General features: G+C 29.2%; 1 protein-coding gene across 5 annotated transcripts in view; it reads left to right on the top strand.

Annotated features, from left to right (window-relative positions):
* Positions 1–3,744: 3,744 nt before the first annotated feature.
* LOC111687560 (hemicentin-2) overlaps positions 3,745–20,410 on the top strand; it is a 419,747-nt gene continuing 403,081 nt past the window's right edge. For 2 of the 5 annotated variants that reach the window (XM_046956672.1, XM_046956677.1), the window contains exon 1: positions 3,747–3,921. The gene's annotated coding sequence lies outside the window, so the exon portion shown is untranslated. Of the gene's footprint in view, positions 3,922–3,968; positions 4,134–20,410 lie in introns of those variants that run through there. The other 3 variants (XM_046956663.1, XM_046956676.1, XM_046956666.1) reach the window with 3 other exon arrangements.

Genomic DNA, 20,410 nt, shown 5'->3' on the forward strand with positions numbered 1-20,410 from the left:
TTTAAGCCGGTATATGTCCTATACCGGCTTAAAGTATACCAATCGAATAGCTTTCTTAGTCGTTTAGGTGAAATTAAATTGGTCCATTATTTCACCTAGCCCCCATACAACAAAACACCCGAAAAGGGCTTCTGAGCTCATTATTATGTTAAATATAAAAAGCTCAAATAAATATTATATAAATATATTCACAAAACTTTATCGGGCGTGGTCCATATTTGCCCCCTGCTCCCATATAAAGCCTCCTTTAGAAAATTTTCATCTATAAATTGCTTAACTGTACAATGAATTATTATAAAAAATAAATTTTAAATTTGGTATAGATATAAACTTCTTTATAACAAATTTTACCACTATGCTGGTATTTATAAGCCTGTTTTGAGCTTAGTCGTTTCCTTAAGAGGAATTTATATGGGGGTATGGTCAACAATTATATCATTAGATCAGTTGAGAGATATTTTCTGAAATAGATGTTATAATGTTCCGATTCTCTTCAAATTTGTTCGATAGATTTTGTTTTCATAAAACTTGTTTGTGTCGAATTTCGGCTATTATTAAGTCATTGTCGCTTACTGCTATTATTAAGTCATTTAAGAGCGATAGGGTCATTTACTAATAGGGAACTAATATGAGTGATAGGATCAATCATGTTTGTATTGAATTTTCTTATAATACTGCTATTATTAAGCCTGTCAAATTTGAAAGATAGATTTCTATTATTATACAACTTGTTTATGTCGAATTTCGTCGTAATTTCTGAAAGATTCTCTATATTGAGGTTGATCAATTATGGTTCTATGACCGCAATACTTCATAGTATAATTTCTGTTTGCATAAAAAAATTCTGCAAATTTTTTTTCTATTGCTGCCACTATGACTGCCAAAGTGTTTTTGAAGTCAATTCATAAAGTATTTATAATGTTTCAATAAATGAATATTTTTTGGCTCTTTTAAAACCCATGTTTTGTAAACTGTAAATTTTGGATCTTCCGATTCAAAAGTTTGCCGACCCCTGTTACAAAGAATACTATTTAATTGTAATAAACAAAGTATAAAACAAATAATGGCCTCAAAGTTGGGATCAAAATTCATTGCGAAGTATAATCCTAAGGTTTTCGAAAAACCACTATATTTTAATTAAATTCGAAATTTAGTATATCTGATAAACTATTAGATTATTATAATTTTCATAGATTACATTATAATCTTAATTAACGTTCGGAGAAATTGGCGAACTTGCAATAATTTGCGTGGCATCTCATATATGTAACAAATTGTATATCTGGAAAACTATTGTTGTTAGAATCTTCAAAATCGTTAAGTGGGTTTTTCACATTACTTTTAGGGTAGCAAAGCTAGTTAACAATAAACTCATTCAGGGATATGTACATTAGAGTGCTCGAAGCTTGAATGAAGGAAAAAATTGTATCCGACAATTATTATTCTATGGCTTGTAAAACTATATCATGCAAAAAATTGGGCTGATAGAATAACGTTAACAGGTGCCTCAACGACTCTGAATTTTCCAAGTGCATTTACAAGGGGAAAATCGATTTTTTTCAGTTTTTGCTCAAATTTGGCAATTTACTACTTTTTTAACTTTATTGTAAAAGAATCGCAATGTGCGCAGAATAGACATTTCAGAATGATATAAAACACAAAAATTGCTTGAAAACTTTTAAATTTATTGCAAATTCCCCAAAAATGTTTACTTATTTTTGAGATATATTCTAAAATAACATATTTTTACTTTAAATATATTAATAATTACTCGAATAATACATTTTGTCCTTATATGATAACGCGAACTTGTTATCAGCTATGGTCAAAAAAGTTTGAATTTTTTCAACGGAAGTTTCAAATCTCCAATTTCAGTTTTTTTGAAACTTTGTTAAACTAATGTTAAAAATTTTAAAAGATCTCATGAACTAAGAAACAAGTACTTTTTGAATATTATATGATATTGAACCTAGGAACATGAAATTAAGTATGTAGATTCGGAATTAGGTGAGAACACATAAAAGGGAACTTTTTGGTCCTTTTTCGTTTTTCAAAAGGTACGTTTTGAGTTTTCTATAATAATGAACCCAGAAACATGAAATTAAGTATGTAGAGTCCGGATTAGACGAGGACAAATCAATGGGGATTTTTGGTACATTTTAGTTCTGTAAAAGGTACTTTTTGAATTTTCTATAATATTGAACCTAGAAACATGTTTTTTAAAAGTTCCTATGAAATTGGCTATGTAGAGTCTGAATTAGGTGAGAACCCATAAAGGGATCTGTAATATTGAATCTAAAACAGAACTTTTGGTACTGACTATTTTTTTTACCACACCATGGTGAAAGGTATATAAGATTCGGCACAGCCGAATATAGAACTCTTACTAGTTTCGTATTATTTCTGTTATTCCTCTAATTATATAGAGCATTATTCAAATGGATACTGTTTTTACGATTTTTTGAACTTTGGAATTAAATTTGTCCCATGGGTTAAAATTGTTATTTTAAACATAAGACTTTATAGTAAGAATAAAAGTCATTGGCTGGCTGTCCATGTAAACCTTGTGCCCAAGGTACAGGTTACAATTTTCAAGATAAATGGATGAAATTTGGCATGTACTCTTTTTTTTGCCCAAGGATGAAGCATATTGAAGCAGATTTTCGTAAGGATCAGCCTATATTTGACCCTAGCACCCATACAAACCCCCCTTCAAAAAATGACTTAAACGTCTAAAATTGACTTGTAACCATTTGTATCGCAATGAAACTCAACAAAACTAACTGTTATTTAGAAATATATCCTTTTCCCAAATTTACCGAGGATCGGCCCATATTTGACCTATATAAAGCCTCATTTAGAAATTTTAGTTTTTTATCAATAAATGGCTTAAATATTTTGGAATTATGGTAATATTCAACATAAAAGTTTCTTTACAAAAAATAAAAATTTTATAAAAGTAAAAATTGTAAAAATATACTCATGGTGTAGGGTATCATATGGTCGGCCATGCCCGACTATACTTTCCTACTTGTTTGCATTACATTTTATTTTTATAAATAAATTTGTTACCAAATTTTACAGACATTTTTCCTAATAATTATTTTATTTAAAATTGCTTTTCAGCAATTATTAAAATATATATACTTTTATGGGTCTTAGACGAATATTTCAATGTGTTACAAACGGAATGACAAAAACAATATACCCCCCATCTTTTTTGATGGTGGGTATAAAAAACAAACCAAATGCTTTATTTTTTTAAATAATCCCCATTTTTAACATACGTTTTGACTGGTGTAGGGTATCATAAGGTCGGCTACGCCCAACTATACATTCATACTTGCTTTTGATTTATAACTTTTTCCGATTTTACGTGACCGTGTTTTACACAGGCAGAAAGAAGGACGGACAGACACATATAGTTAATCTCAGAGTTTGATAAGAACCCTATATACATTCTGGGTTCTTATAAAACTTTTTGTTGGGTCTCAGATGAATATTGTGTTACACAAGGAATAACAAAGTTGTATATACATTTTATCAGCACTGAATGGATGAACTGTCAAAACGAATTTGTTGTGTAAACGGGTTATTTGCAATTGTAATTCATATGCCAAATTAAATAATTCAACTGTTCGTGAGAACTTGGTGTTACCCTCAAAACGACACAAAAACGCAAAGTATTCAACACTGCTAAAATAGGGGTGATTTTACATTTGTTTGTATTATCATGACTGCCGTTATTCCGATTTTGCGCTGTCATTTGAAAAAATAAAAAAAATTGTTTTTTATTTGCAGTTTAGTATAAGAAAAAATAAATGTAATTAGAAAATTGATAATGGTTAGACAACAAATTAGAAAAAAATAAACAAGTTTAAAAAATATTATTATACGAAACCTAACTATTTGGAAAAAATAGTAAGTGAATATTGGATGACTAAAATAAAATAAATATACAATTTGTTCGTTCAACTTGTTTCAAAGAATGTAAAAAGTGTGTTTGTGTGTGAATGTTAAAAGTACATACATATATCGCCTCAGTTTACCTTAAATTAAATTATTTATGAAATATAAATAAGTCGTTATGTAAATTTAGTAAAGTATAAGTAATAACAAGCAAGAATTTTAACGTACGTATTATTCTTGATATAAAAATAAAATATACTCATCAAGTATATTGTTCTGTTGGAATCCAAAATGTTTTTTTTTTTTTTTTTGATTTTCTAGCTGGATACTCTACACACAAAAAACACAAATATTATGTATGCATGTAGATGTGTATTACAACAGAAAAAATAATAAGAAAAATGTGATAAATAAATATTATGTCAAAACATAACTTCATATTTTTTACTCTATACATGTGAAATAGCTTCATTCTTGAATAAAAAAGTACACAAATATTAACGTAATTTATTTCTTTATAATCTCCTTAAAATGTTAAATACAAGAAAAAAACCGGTTAGTAAACAATTTAAAAATATTATTTGCGGGATCGAAAAGTTTTTTATTTATTTAGAATTTTTCATAAAGAGTTCAGGAATATATGAATGTGTTTAATTTTATACAAAATTATTCCGTCGATGTAATTAATGTCAAAACGCATACAATCGTATTCGTATTGTAATGTTTAAAAAATTTAATAAATTATGAATTAGTATATATAACATATGGAGTTAAATTATGATAATTTCGAATGTTTTTAATATTTACTTTTTATGGGAAGAACTTCAATTTAACATTCATTCCCAGTAATTAAGGAATTTTCAATTACTTTACATTATGGAAGTACTAAAAAAGACCTGCAGATGTCCTTTTTTACAGAATTTACTTCTTCAATCTCAAATTTTATCCGGATAGGGCCTAGCAGGTCAAAGCTCCCAAAGGGCCACTTCCGAAAATCACTTGAATGCACATTTTTCATACATTAATATAGCAATTGGGGTAGAATTTGTGTGTATATAAATACATATTTTTTCCGGATCGACATGAGTTTCTTCTATGTATAGATAAATCATTCTGCTAAAATATTTTCAAACTGGCATAGCTCCGATATAAAGTCATCAACATCGTTTTAAAAATCAATTAAACGAATTAAGTTCATTAAAATATTTACGTCGGAGTAAAGCTCGAATATGTTTGTAAATATACAAATCATTCTCCAAAGTGTTTTCGCATTGACAAGATCTGTTCACAATAAGTCGTGCGATATCCACATCCGAAACTCACTTAATATAAAACTAGCTGCGTGTACCCGGCGTTGCCCGGGTTTCTTCGAAAATTAAGTATAATAAGAAGAATAATTTTCTATCTGTAATGACTATACTTTTGTTTTAAATAGATGTCAAAAGTAAGCTTATAACGATAAAATAGTTATTATATTTTTACGCATTTTGTTTAATACTTAAAGTCAGTTTCTCGACCAAAAAGTCTTTAAAAATTTACAAATTGATAATGTGCTTAAATAAGGAAATTTTGACTAATTTGTAGACAAATTTAAGAAACTTTCTTCGAGAAATTATACTGATATCATCATTTTCAATCACTGGTAGGGAACTAAGGACACTTTCAAATTAGTTGTTTTAATTTATCCACGTGCAGTAGATTTTAAGAACTATTCAGTTTAAATTTGGTCACACTTTACTTTGAACTGTAGTGCCCTTGGTGTAAAGAGGCAAAAGACATTTTATTAACTACGAAAATACATACAATTAACCATAAAAAATTTTAAGCGATTTTCTTGCTATTTGAAAAATTACATGCAATTACTCTGAAACAATTATGAAAAATTCTGGACAAAATCATGAAAAATTTTCGCTCATTGCAAGATTTCAAAATTCTTAAAATGAACAAAAAGAGTGAAACCACCGTTTCTGTCTCATCATTGTTTCTCAAATACATCCATTTATACAAGAGCATGTTTAAAAAAATAATTTTTATTCATTAGCTTCTATGCATCCACACTTAAGTTTTGGCTGGATTTAGACACCACTTATAAAATCCGAAGAAATAAAGGTTTATAGGTCAAATATCGTTAGATATACAAAAGACATACCCAAATAATTTTATATGCTATTTTCTCGATCGTAGTAAACTACATCCGATTCTGTTTTCAAATAGTTTTGAAATAAGAATAGTTTTCCGGTGGAAAATATAAGTGATGGGAGTATTATATACGGATCTACAACCGATTTTACGCTTTAGATGAAAATCGATTTTTGATAATACTTATTTTGAAATTTAAATGAAATATATTGTTATCAAGAGAAATCTTTAACTGAATAAATACTTTTTTTGATTATTATGTATTTAATTTCGATTGGGGTAGCGAACCACACCGGGTTTTAGCTAGTATATTATAAATTTCTTTCTAAGATTTTTGATAATACTTAAATTGAATTGATTACAGATATTTATTTTACGTAATCGTAAAGTTAGTTAAACATTATAGAGTTTTCAAATAAAAATAAATGCTTGATTAAATATTTAACTAAATAATAATTCTCATATAATATAAGAAGTATATATCATGATCTTTAGCATTATAAATGTAACAAAAAGTAGACAGAAAAAATTCATTGCATTTCATTAAGATCACAACATTCCTGAAATTAGTGGTATAGGTATATTTTCTGGATATGATGTATTAAACATTCTCTTTCTCAAACTAACCTAACCTTCCACTTTAGAACTATTGTCATGCTAAATTTCATGAAGCATAAAATCCAGATCAAGAAGTTGATTCTAAAAATACACTTTATGTTGCCAAATTATATATAGCCTAGGAATTTGTGTTATAGGTGGTATTCTAAAAGTGAACATAAAAATATGCGTATATAGAATATAGAGTCTATTATAACTTCTGAGGTTACACCTATTAATATGCCGAATTTTATGTAAATAGGTTTAGTTGTTATGCAGTGAAAGAGTTAAAAGAGTCTCATATATATTTATTATTAAATACATATTATACGTTTTGATGTAATGTTTCGTACTGTTCATGAAAATCGGATCAATCTTATATATCCTATTGTTCCTTTTGGGGCTAGACCTATTATCGGTGCAAATTTCATGTAAATCGGTTTAGAAGTTTTGCGTGAAAGCGTAACACACAAACAAACAAACAGTTTGTTTTATATAAATAAAGGATAGGCTTTTCTGGACTTAATCAAACTTAGTTCTAAATATGCATAAATCTTAATATGTACTAGGAATTCCAAACGGGACTGGCTTTTACAAATCCCGGGATTCGGCATTTTGGAAATTAAAATCCCGGTTTATTTCGGAATTACATAAATTTAATAATTTTATCTATGAATGTCTTTAAATCATCATTTTGTTGAATTTTAGCAGGCAGAAGATGTATTTAAATTCAAGTAATCCAATTAATTATAATTTTTAAATAAAAACTTTCATAATTTTTGAAACATTTTAACAACATACTTCCTAAATAAAAATAAATACCATGTTCCGAAATTTGATGTAAGCACTATATGGGAAATATTGCAATCTTTGAGTTATTTGATTATTATATTATTACAAATTTGATCAAGAAAATTGCTATTATTATTTCCGAGTTACTTCCAAAATTGAATTTCATTAACAATAATCGCAATTTACTTGATCAAAGTCAAGCAACAATTGGTAATAATATAATTTTTACTTAATTATATGCTCTTAAAATATTGGCTCTTTTTTGACCACAGACTAAACCGAGTATGTAGCACATTTATGAATCTTATAAAAATACTAATCCAAATTTTATTATATTTACTTTTGTGTCTTCAGAATCACAAATTCTCGAGCGAAATTTTAATAACTCAAAATTTGTTTAACCAATTTTGAGTTTTTCTACCCTTTTGGAAAGACAATTTTGTATACATTTTTTATTTTTGCTACTTTAGCGGCAATACCCTGGCTCTTACTCTTTAAAAAATTGAATAATATTTTACAGTCTTCCATTTGACGTTAAAATACAGCATAATTTCACTATATACATATAATTTTTGGAACATAACATATTCTTATTAATTTAAAATTGTGAAAAACACAAAAAGCAATGTTTTCCCATGTAAACGCATTTACAAATTTTAACGTTAAAATAATTGAATAATATTTTAGAGTCTTCCTGTTCAAACATATTTGAACATAGTTTAAAATCTTATTTTGGTGCATGGGTTTGGTCATAAAAACTATTCGATTTGTTCACTTGAGTTAGAAATAAATATTTATCGCTTAGTTTTTTATGACAACCTTTAGTAATGATAAGAATGGTAGCACTAAGATGCACATTAATTCTCTTGTTTATGTAACGCATAGACATTATGAGATATAATTAGAAACAGATCATATTCTTATCACTAGCGCACTTGAAAACACACCCTTAAAAGGGAATATCTTAGTTCTAAGTTAGTTTTAAGATTTTGTTTAATAGTTCTTAAGTTTTTAGTTTTAAAAATAAATTTAGTGTTATTCAAGATTCGTAAGAGTGCTTTACAACCACTCGCGGTCTTGTAACATTCACTGGTAAAATTTGTATTTTTACTTAATACATTTTTTACACTTCCATTTGTTTTTTTTTTTTATTTATTTAGGATCAAAAGTCTTATATATACAACATTAGTCATTACAAATGGCAAGTTTTAGTATGAATAGTTAATATTCTTAACAATAAGATTATAATTTACTGCACAGCAGTTAAAAGTGCAAAAACATAATTAAACGTAAAAATGGTCAAAATTATTTATAATTATAAAATCGATTTAAAGTATAAACAAGTTAGAGTGCTATATTCGGACGTGCCGGATCTTAAATACCCTCCACCAGCCGGTTATATATTAATAATTTTTTATTTGGTGAAATATTTGTGAAAATAAGTTTTCTCATGTTTGTTAATAGAAAAAACAATACAAACACCATTTTCTTTTATATGTTATTAACGCCCTAAAATATGCTTTAGCGATATTTAATAATTTGCATGTGAGTAACTTACGGTTACATTTGCGTCTATAAATGTGATATTTTTGCCAAATTTTTATACCCTACACCACTATAGTGGGGAGGGTATTATACGTTTGTGCTGATGTTTGTAACATACAAAAATATTGGTCCAATACCCACCTTAAAGTATACCGATCGATTCAGAATCATTTTTTGAGTCGATTAAGACATGTCCGTCCGTCCGTCCGTCCGTCTGTCCGGCTGGCTGGCTGTCCATGTAAACCTTGTGCGCAAGGTACAGGCCGCAATTTTCAAGATAATTTGATGAAATTTGGACCAAGCATGTTTTTTGGCACAAGGACGAAGCCTATTGAAAATGGTTGAAATCGGTCCATTATTTCACCTAGCCCCCATACAACCGTACCTCCCGTTTTGAACTTTTTATGCTATAATTACGTCAAATATTCTGCTATCTCTCTAAAAATTGGCACAAATAAGTTTTATATAAGTATAAATGATACTGCAGATTTTCGTAAGGATCGGCCTATATTTGACCCTAGCCCCCATACAAACCCCCCTTCAAAAAATGACTTAAACGTCTAAAATTGACTTGTAACCATTTGTATCGCAATGAAACTCAACAAAAATAACTGTTATTTAGAAATATATCCTTTTCCCAAATTTACCGAGGATCGGCCCATATTTGACCTATATAAAGCCTCATTTAGAAATTTTAGTTTTTATCAATAAATGGCTTAAATATTTTGGAATTATGGTAATATTCAACATAAAAGTTTCTTTACAAAAAATAAAAATTTTATAAAAGTAAAAATTGTAAAAATATACTCATGGTGTAGGGTATCATATGGTCGGCCATGCCCGACTATACTTTCCTACTTGTTTATAAATATCTTAATTAGGTAATAAGTTATGGTCGTTGAAGCGATTTTTGGGAGAGAACCTTGTATGGCAGCTATGACCAATTGTCGAGCGATTGGAAAAAAAACATTTATGTATATAAAAAATTATATTTTTGCAAAATTTTGTATAAATAATTTAATTAGGTAGCGATTTATGAGCTTTTAAGTGATTGTCGGGAGGGGTCCTTGTATAGGTGCTATGACCAATTGTAGACCGATCGGAAGAAAATTTTACGGTAACATTTATGTAGATAAAAATAATATTTGTGCCAAATTTTGGATAAATATCTTAATTAGGTAGCGAGTTATGAGCGTTTAAGTGATTTTCGGGAGGGGACCTTGTATAGGAGCTATGACCAGTTGTGGACCGATCGGAAGAAAATTTTACGGTAACATTTATGTATATAAAAGTAATATTTGTAGCAAATTTTGTATAAATATCATAATTAGGTAATGAGTTTTGAGCGTTTAAGTGATTTTCGGGAGGGGACGTTGTATGGGAGCTATGACCAATTGTGGACCGATGGAAAAATTTTTTCCTTGATATGAATTGTATTAATATAAAACGTTAATTTGTAAAATTTTGTAAAGATATCGATATTATAACGGAAGTTATTAACAATAAACACATTTTCCGGGAATATGTACATTTGTATGGGAGGTATATGAAATTATGAACCGATTTTTCCAATTTTTAAAAATGTTAATTCTCTCACCAATAGATGTATCTCTGACAAAATTCATCAGTTTATCTGCAGTAGTTTTTGTAAAAAGTACAAATAAATATGTGAAAAATCGATATTTTTTCGAGGTTGTCTTAAATTTTTACTCATATCTTTGAAACTGTTTCACCGATCTTGCTGATTTTCAATACCAAACTGCTTAGGATAACAATGAATATTTTGAGTGAATTTTGTTTTATACAGACAGGCAAATGGACATATCTAGATCGACTCAGAATTTCATAAGGATCAAGAATATATATACTTTGTTGGGTCTAAGATGAATATTATATTATATTATAAATGTTTATTCTTAAAAGATGTTGCGTTAGAAATTAAATGAAGATTGTATGGTAAAGCGTTCCAAAGTCTGATAGCATGTATAAAAATATGTCTCTCAGAGAGTAATCTATTATATATAAATGGCACAAGATTATTTCGCTTAGATCTTGTGAATTTAAGTTTTTCGAAAATATATTCTGGTTCCCTAGTGAAGATACATTTGTGAATTAATAATAAAGATCGAAATTTCAAGTAATTTTTTAGTGATATATGATCATATTTTCTTAAGTCGTAAACATTGTTAAACACTCTTGATAATTTGATTTTAGTGAAGCTATTACAGCTACTGAAGATTTCACATCCATAAAAAAGAGTAGGTAAAATAAATGACTTTGCAGTAAAAGCCCAACATTAAGTGGGGTGTAATAGTGGGAATGCTTACGTAAAATGTCTCAATGCCAGATATCTTATTTATATGATCATTCCAGGTTAGAGTATTATTGAAGATAATTCCAAGATTTTTCGCATTTTCTGCATAATTAATATTTTGATTGTTAATTTTCTTGTGATAAATATCGAGACATTGAGTTTTTTTGGATTTAAGCTCAGGTCATTCCATTTGACCCATTCGAACACACTATCAAGGTCTGCATTAACATTCATAATGCAATTGTTTACATTTCCTTCTCACAACTACAATACAACTGTACATCATCGGCATACATAACATATGAACCTCCGGAACTTGATGTCCTTCCGACAACAGTTTTGAGGGGTTTGATGACACATGTCGTGGCCGATTATCAACAAATATACAGTAATTTATTCAGAAAGCCTTAAAAGATGTTATACGCGAGGTCTTTTAACGTTTTGATTTAGAATCAGTAAGTCGACAACCATGTAATGGCCTACTTCCTATGGAACGAGCTACCACCAATTTAGAATCAAAAATATTTTTATATGACAATACCGCCATTTTATCAAATTTGTTTATTGGGAATATGAGAGCATATCTTGGACTAATATGTGTACCTACAACATTTGGGGTACGATACCATTTTACAATTTATTAGACCATACCATTTTTGTTAAGACCCATCATGAATCATTCCTATTATACAACTATATATATTGTAGTTATTAATCTTCGTGATCAATATTCACGAACATGAATACGACAACAAATTATGTTTTTAAATCTAAATGTATTCAGAAAAAATTAGAAGTCCATTAATCGAAAAATATTAAGCTCTAACCAACTTTCAAGGAAGTTGTATAATAGGAATGATTCATGATGGGTCTTAACAAAAATGGTATGGTCTAATAAATTGTAAAATGGTATCGTACCCCAAATGTTGTAGGTACACATATTAGTCCAAGATATGCTCTCATATTCCCAATAAACAAATTTGATAAAATGGCGGTATTGTCGTATAAAAATATTTTTGATTCTAAATTGGTGTTAGCTCGTTCCATAGGAAGTAGGCCATTACATGGTTGTCGACTTACTGATTCTAAATCAAAACGTTAAAAGACCTCGCGTATAACATCTTTTAAGGCTTTCTAAATAAATTAATGTATATTTGTTGATAATCGGCCACGACATGTGTCATCAAACCCCTCAAAACCGTTGTCGGAAGGACATCAAGTTCCTGAGGTTCATATACCCAAATTCTAAATTAAATCTTTACAAAAATGACTGATGTTATACTGGTACACATTAATTAATAAGATTTTAGATGAAAGTGCTTTCGTTTTTGTTTTTATTTTAAAAATAGTTGAACTTAAATCGAATACTCCTATTATTTTGAACAATAGATTTTGTATGAATGAAACAAATTTTATCCGACGGCCGTCTCCGTCCCCTTGAGATCGTTCTATGGCTTGTAAAACTATGCCCTGCAAATGGCTGATAGAACAATTTTAACAGATGCCGCAACGGCTCTGAAGTTTCCAAGTGCATTTACAAGCGAAAAAATAGATTTTTTTTGCTCAAATATAGGTATTTACTTTATTGTAAAGGAATCTGAATATGCAAATAACAAGCATTTCAGAAAGATATAAAACACAAAAATTAGTTGGAAATTTTTTAAGTTATTGCAAAATTTGCAAAGGCCATTAACGTGCCTCACAGCACATTAATTCAAAATGTGACAAAAAATGTATTTGCTTTTAAGATATATTAAAAAAACATTTTTATACCCTTCACCTTCGTGAGAAGGGTATATATAAGTTTGTCATTCCGTTTGTAATTTCTATAATATAATTTTCCGACCCTATAAAGTATATATATTCAAGATCCTTATAGATAGTGGAGTCGATTAAGCCATGTCCGTCTGTCTGTCTGTTGAAATCAGTTTTCAGAGGACCCCAGATATCGGCGAGATCCGAATCTTGAATAATTATATTAGACATGCTTTCGAGAAGATCGCTATTTAAAATCAGCAAAATCGGTCGGTATATAACGGAGATATGAGCAAAAATCCGAGATAACCTCTGAAAATTTCAGCAAAAAAATGTCAACAACACTGTATATGTAAAAAGATGTACACGTGTGTGTGTAGATGTATTTGGTTTTATTCAGCTGTGTATTTTTTTGTATGTTTGAAATCCAAACATACAAAAAATACACAGCAAAAAAAATATGATTTGAATTTTTTGTTAAAATAAAATAATTTTCCCTTTTGTTTTGCAACTATATTTTAAAGCGTTTAAAATTATATGAGAGTGGATTGTGAGTTATTGTAAAATAATTTTTATGCAAATAATGTAAGTTTGAAATTTAAAACTAACACAAATTTTTTCCAAGTGCTTTTTAAAACAATTTTTTTAGGATAAACAAAAACAAAATCTACGTCTCGTCAATGTTTACCAGCAATGAATACGAAAGTGTTGTTGTTTTACTCTTGCTTGTATATATAGAACAACAACAACGTATTGCTAGTGTTAAGCGCATATAAGTGTATAGAAAACACACTGTCTATAGCTAAGCGCATTTACAAAAACAAAAGAGTACCAAACGCATTGGGCTTGGGCACCCTAGGTTTGGATGTTGGCGTCATTGCGTTGTTATTTTTGTTTTTCTGTGTTTTTCGTTATGTATGTTTAGATGTCTGTGTATTTTGTGTTTTATTTCGTTTAGCGTTGTTGTTCTTTTTGTTTAGCTTTTGATGTACTTAATAATAATGTAGTCGGGAAAAAATTTAAAATTTATAAAAGATGTTTAAAATACACTATGGTGAAAGGTATATAAGATTCGGCACAGCCGAATATAGCACTCTTACTTGTTTAATTTAAATATATTTGTAATTACTCGAATAATAATTTTTATCCGTATGATAACGAAATAAAACAGTGAAAAAATCGGGAAAATAGCATTTTTTAATAAAATTTAATTAATTCTTTACTGTTGCACATTTTTAACAAAATATTTTCAGAGAAAATAAGACCAGATAATATAAAATATATATTTTATTTTATTTATATCGAACATTCTTAACCCATTCAAAGGTCAAATTTTGCAAAATTTGTGAATTATTTATTTGTTGCCATGTTTAATAAATACGACTAAATTCTTAGTATCAAGTCTTGTGTTTAAAATAACAGCTGTTAAAGTAAAATTAACCATTTTAAATACATGGGACAGATTTAATCCGGAATCTTAAAAACGCTATCTTTTTATATCCCTCACCTTCTTGAGAAGGGTATATATAAGTTTGTCATTCCATTTGTAATTTCTATAATATAATTTTCCAAAATAACCCGGAAAAAAGTAGTGAATAATAATTATCATAATTGTTTTTAATAAATAAATATGTTACTTTTTTGCTTTCTGAAAAAATAACATCCTTTTTTAAATAAAACCAATTGTCAGTATTTCTGTATACTTATTTTTGAGATTAACTGTATATTCTGGATCCTTATAGATAGTGGGGTCGATTAAGCCATGTCCGTCTGTCTGTCTGTTGAAATCAGTTTTTAGAGGACCCCAGATATCGGCGAGATCCGAATCTCCAATAATTCTGTTAGACATGCTTTCGAGAAGATCGCTATTTAAAATCAGCAAAATCGGTCGGTAAATAATGGAGATATGAGCAAAAACTCGAGATAACCTCTGGAAATTTTATCAAAAAATGTCATAATTTTTTCATGCTTTCTTAAATAAGCAACAACAATACTGTATATTAGAAACAACACTGTATATTAGAAATGTACAGATTCCGATTTGCAAAAAGCTGGACATTGGGCTTTAAAAAGCTGGACAAAACAAAAAAAGCTGGACATAAAAAATACTGAGAAAATGCTAATTTTGGTTTTGTGTAAATAGTTTCACAGTGATACACCAAAAAATGCAGGGGTTCTCATATACCAATTCCGTTTTGCTATAGTCCACAGAGTATGAATATATTTTTACTTAGTTTTCCCCGATCACTTCGTTAACTTACTTTTTAGAGCAAAAGATGTGAAAAAGCTCCCTTTAAATTTTAAAAAGTCATAAGTACGTAAGCTGTATGTAAAGAAATTTACTATCGCTGGCAATAATACGTCTTTTCGCGTACTTTCCTGTAAGAAATATACAGTAACTTTATGATATAGAGTAATTTTTAATTTACTCTCAATCAAAAAAATATCCAAAAAAATACGCCAAATCCAATTTTTTTATAAACAATTATTAGTTATTTTTGCATATAAGAATGTTTGATATTTAATATCTCATCGGCAGAGCGTAAAATTTTCTTTCCACACTAACACTAATTCACCTTGTGTTTTTGCATTCCATGCACTGAAAGAAAAGTTTGTAAAATTTTTTACTGTTTTTAGTGTAGTGACTTCACTACTTTACAGTGTACCGTATTATAAATAACAAAAAACATAAAAATTTCTGGGGTTTTTATGAATAGGATTGGAAAAAATTTAAACACAATTTATTTTTTATTTTATTTTTTTGAACATTGCTCTCGGAAATGCATTTATTTGCAATTGTAGATACAAAATGAATCTTGTAAATAAAAGTAAAGAAATAATGGAAGATTTTAAAAAATGAAACAAATAATGGATCGTTAGGTGTATAAATATATCCTCCAAGAACTTTTGCGTTCATATACAGTGCTATAAATGTCAACTAATTGAAAATATCTACGGGATAATGTTGTAAATAGACTTGTATATAGAGAATTAATATAGTAGCGGGTATTATATTTGTTTAGCAGTTTATGTCGTTGATTCGCCTTTATTTAAATTTCCATTTTTTACAATATAGGGCCAAATAGACTACACAAGCCCTTGACAAACTTACCAGTATTTTACGTTTGTGCAAGTCTGTTATGTAGTGTATGAGATTGTTTCATATTTTTTACGTATTAATCGATAATTTTTCTCGTTATATTTGAAAATTAAAATAAATATTAAATATCAAACATTCTCATATGCAAAAATAACTTTCGGCAAACAAGAACTTATCTTTATGTTTAACAACAGAGATTTCTCTATGTGTAACTCCATCAAAACACTTCCAAGCTTTCAACCTCTTAGTTTGAGAGCTCGCTGCGCTTGTATGGTGTAGATGGATTTGGTTTTATTCAGCTGTGTATTTCGTTTTGTATGTTTGGATGATGTTGGCGTCATTGCGTTGTGTATTTTGTTTTTGTGAATTCTGTTCGTATATTTGGATGCAGGTTGGTTTTATTGCGTTGTTTATTTTGTTTTTGTTTTTCTGTGTTTTTCGTTATGTATGATTAGATGTCTGTTGGTTTAGATGCCTTGTGTATTTTGTTATACCCTCCACCACCATTAGTGGTGATAGAGGTTATATATCAGTTTGTCATTCCGTTTGTAACACTAAGAAATATTCATCTTAGACCCAACAAATTATATATATTCTTGATCCTTATGAAATTCGTCGAGTCGATCTAGATATGTCCGTCTGTCCGTCTATATGTCTGTATAAAACACGCTCACGTTGAAATGAAGCAATGGAACTCCACAAAATTTATTCATTGCAATCCTAAGCAGTTTGGTATTGACAATCAGCAAGATCGGTGAAACAGTTTCAGAATTATGAGTAAAAATTTAAAATAACCTCGAAAAAAATGTCGATTTTTCACATATTTATTTGTATTTTTAACAAAAACTACTGCAGATAAACTAATGAATTTTGCCAGAGATACATCTATTAGTGAGAGAATTAACATTGTTAAAAACTGGAAAAATCGGTTCATAATTTCATATACCTCCCGTACAAATATACATATTCCCGGAAAATGTGTTTAGTGTTAATAACTTCCGTTACAATATCGATATCTTCACAAAATTTTACAAATTAAAGTTTTATGTCAATACAATTCATATCAAGTAAAAATTTTTCAATCGGTCCACAATTGGTCATAGCTCCTATACAAGGTCCCCTCCCGAAAATCACTTAAACGCTCATAACTCATTACCTAATTAAGGTATTTATACAAAATTTGGCACAAATATTATTTTTATCCACATAAATGTTACCATAAAATTTTCTTCCGATCGGTCCACAATTGGTCATAGCACGTATACAAGGACCCCTCCCGACAATCACTTAAAAGCTCTGAACTCGCTACATAAATAACATATTTATACAAAAAATTTACCACAAATATTAATTTTGTATACATAAATGTTACTGTAACATTTTTTTCCGATCGGTCCACAATTGGTCATAGCTCCCATACAAGGTTCCCTTCCGAAAATCACTTAAACGCACATAACTCATTACCTAATTAAGATATTTATACAAAATTTGGCACAAATATTATTTTTATCTACATACAGTATTGTTTGGAACTCAAAAGGACCAACGATTTTCATAAGAACATCAAAAAGTTGCTTAAGTTTCGAACAGCTATTTATGGAGTTAATTCAGTTATTATTTTCTTGTAACTCCCAGCAAAATGGAATTAAACTTTTGTTGTTGTTATTATAATATAGACACATAATGTTATTATTATCAATTATATAATTTTGAATAAATCAATTAAAATAGAAATTGTAGTACTTTATATACAATGCCATAAAAAGTTGCTTAGGTTTCGAACAATACTGTAAATGTTACCATAAAATTTTCTTCCGATCGATCCACAATTGGTCATAGCTCCTATACAAGGTCCCCTCCCGAAAATCACTTAAACGCTCATAAATCTCTACTTAATTAAATTATTTATCAAAATTTGCCATACAAGGTTCTGTCCCAAAAATCGCTTCAACGACCATAACTCATTACCTAATTAAGATATTTATACAAAATCTGGCAAAAATATCACATTTATAGACGCAAATGTAACCGTAAGTTATTTCCGTTTGGACCATAATTTGTCATATACCTAACTCATTATCTAGATTAGAATTGTTACTTTTATGCATTCAAATTTTGATGAGAAAATATACTTGAAATTTGTTGTTCATTTTCGAAACACTTTTTACTCATTACCAAATAAAGTTTTAAAAAAATATTTTTTTTACTTCAGAAATGTTACTATCAATTTCTTTATCCGATCGATCGATATTAATCTAGTTGTATTATCATAACTATAATTATAAACAATTATCTCCTTATTTATAAAGATTTTAGTCGCTTATTTTATGTTTAGTATGCAAATTTTCCAAGCAAAATTTCTAAAATTAACCATCAATAACTTTATTAAACATTTCACTCACATGCAAATTATTAAATATCGCTAAATCATATTTTAGGGCGTTAATAACATGTAAAAGAAAATGGTGTTTGTAATGTTTTTTATTTCGTTTAGCGTTGTTGTTGTTCATTATACCCTACACCACTTTAGTGGGGAGGGTATATTGGGTTTGTGCTGATGTTTGTAACGCACAATAATATTGTTCCTATACCCACCTTATACCAATCGGCTTAGAATCATTTTCTGAGTCGATTTAACTATGTCCGTCCGTCTGTCCGTCCGTCCATGTAAACCTAGTAATTAAACTACATGCCGCAATTTTGAAGATAATTGAATGAAATTTGGTACATAATCTTCTATTGTCCCAGGGACGAACCCTATTGAAAAGATCGGTCCATTATTTCACCTAGCCGCCATACAACTGTACCCACCAAAAAGGGCTTGTAAACATTGTAATCAAACTACAGGTCGTAATTTTGGAGATAATTCAATGAAATTTATCACTGATACTGTAGACAAAGCCAATTGAAAATGGTTAACATCGGTCCATTATTTCACCTAGGCCCCATAGAATTGAACCCGACAAATAGGGCTTTTAAGTTCATAATTATGTTTAATATACTGGTATCTCGACAAAAAGCTGCAAAATCAAGTTCTATACTAGTCTTGATGATTCTGATAAACTTTTTATTTATATGGCCTCATTTGACCTTAGCCCCTCTAAAAATCCCACATTCAAATTTTTCTTAAATATCCACAGTTTTATTAAACAGTAAATGGCTTTAGTATATCTGAGGCAAGGTACAATTCAACTTAAATGCTTTATTATAAAATCTACATCACATTTTATTCGTATACAGGTGTAGGTTATTATATGGTCGGCGTCGCCCGACTATAACTTCTTACTAGTTTTGTTTTGCTTTTGGTGTAATATTAATGTAGTCGGGAAAAATTTATAAAAATAATATGTTTAAAATACACTATGGTAAAGGGTATTTAAGATTCGGCACAGCTAAATATAGGACTCTTGTTAAAGTATGATTTTTTATACCTAAGATATAATTTTTATACCCTTCACCTTCGTGAGAATTTTTCCTTCCGAATTTTCAATAATTCTATTGGAAATACGATCGAATAGAACGCTTTTTAAAATCAGTCCAATCGGTCCATAAATAACGAAGATATGAGTAAAAATACGAGACCACCTCTAAAAATTTCATGAAAAATTTACATTTTTCGTGCATGCTTATACAAAACAACAAACAAAAACAAAACATAGTATCAAACGGTAATTTTTTTGTTATTGTGGTTTCTTGTTTATAAACACAAATCAAAGAATGAACATGACGTTACGTCACGTTGTTATTGGCAAGAAACATGAAATTAAGAAGCATGAAATTTAGCATGTTGGACCTTGACTAGGTAAGAACTTGCAAAAAGAGACTTTTTGGTACTTTTTATACCCTACACCACTATAGTGGGGAGGGTATTATACGTTTGTGCTGATGTTTGTAACATACAAAAATATTGGTCCAATACCCACCTTAAAGTATACCGATCGATTCAGAATCATTTTTGAGTCGATTAAGACATGTCCGTCCGTCCGTCCATTTGAACTTTTTATGCTATAATTACGTCAAATATTCTGCTATCTCTCTAAAAATTGGCACAAATAAGTTTTATATAAGTATAAATGATACTGCAGATTTTCGTAAGGATCGGCCTATATTTGACCCTAGCCCCCATACAAACCCCCCTTCAAAAAATGACTTAAACGTCTAAAATTGACTTGTAACCATTTGTATCGCAATGAAACTCAACAAAACTAACTGTTATTTAGAAATATATCCTTTTCCCAAATTTACCGAGGATCGGCCCA

The sequence above is a fragment of the Lucilia cuprina genome, chromosome X (assembly GCF_022045245.1).
Source record: "Lucilia cuprina isolate Lc7/37 chromosome X, ASM2204524v1, whole genome shotgun sequence".
Taxonomy (NCBI): domain Eukaryota; kingdom Metazoa; phylum Arthropoda; class Insecta; order Diptera; family Calliphoridae; genus Lucilia; species Lucilia cuprina.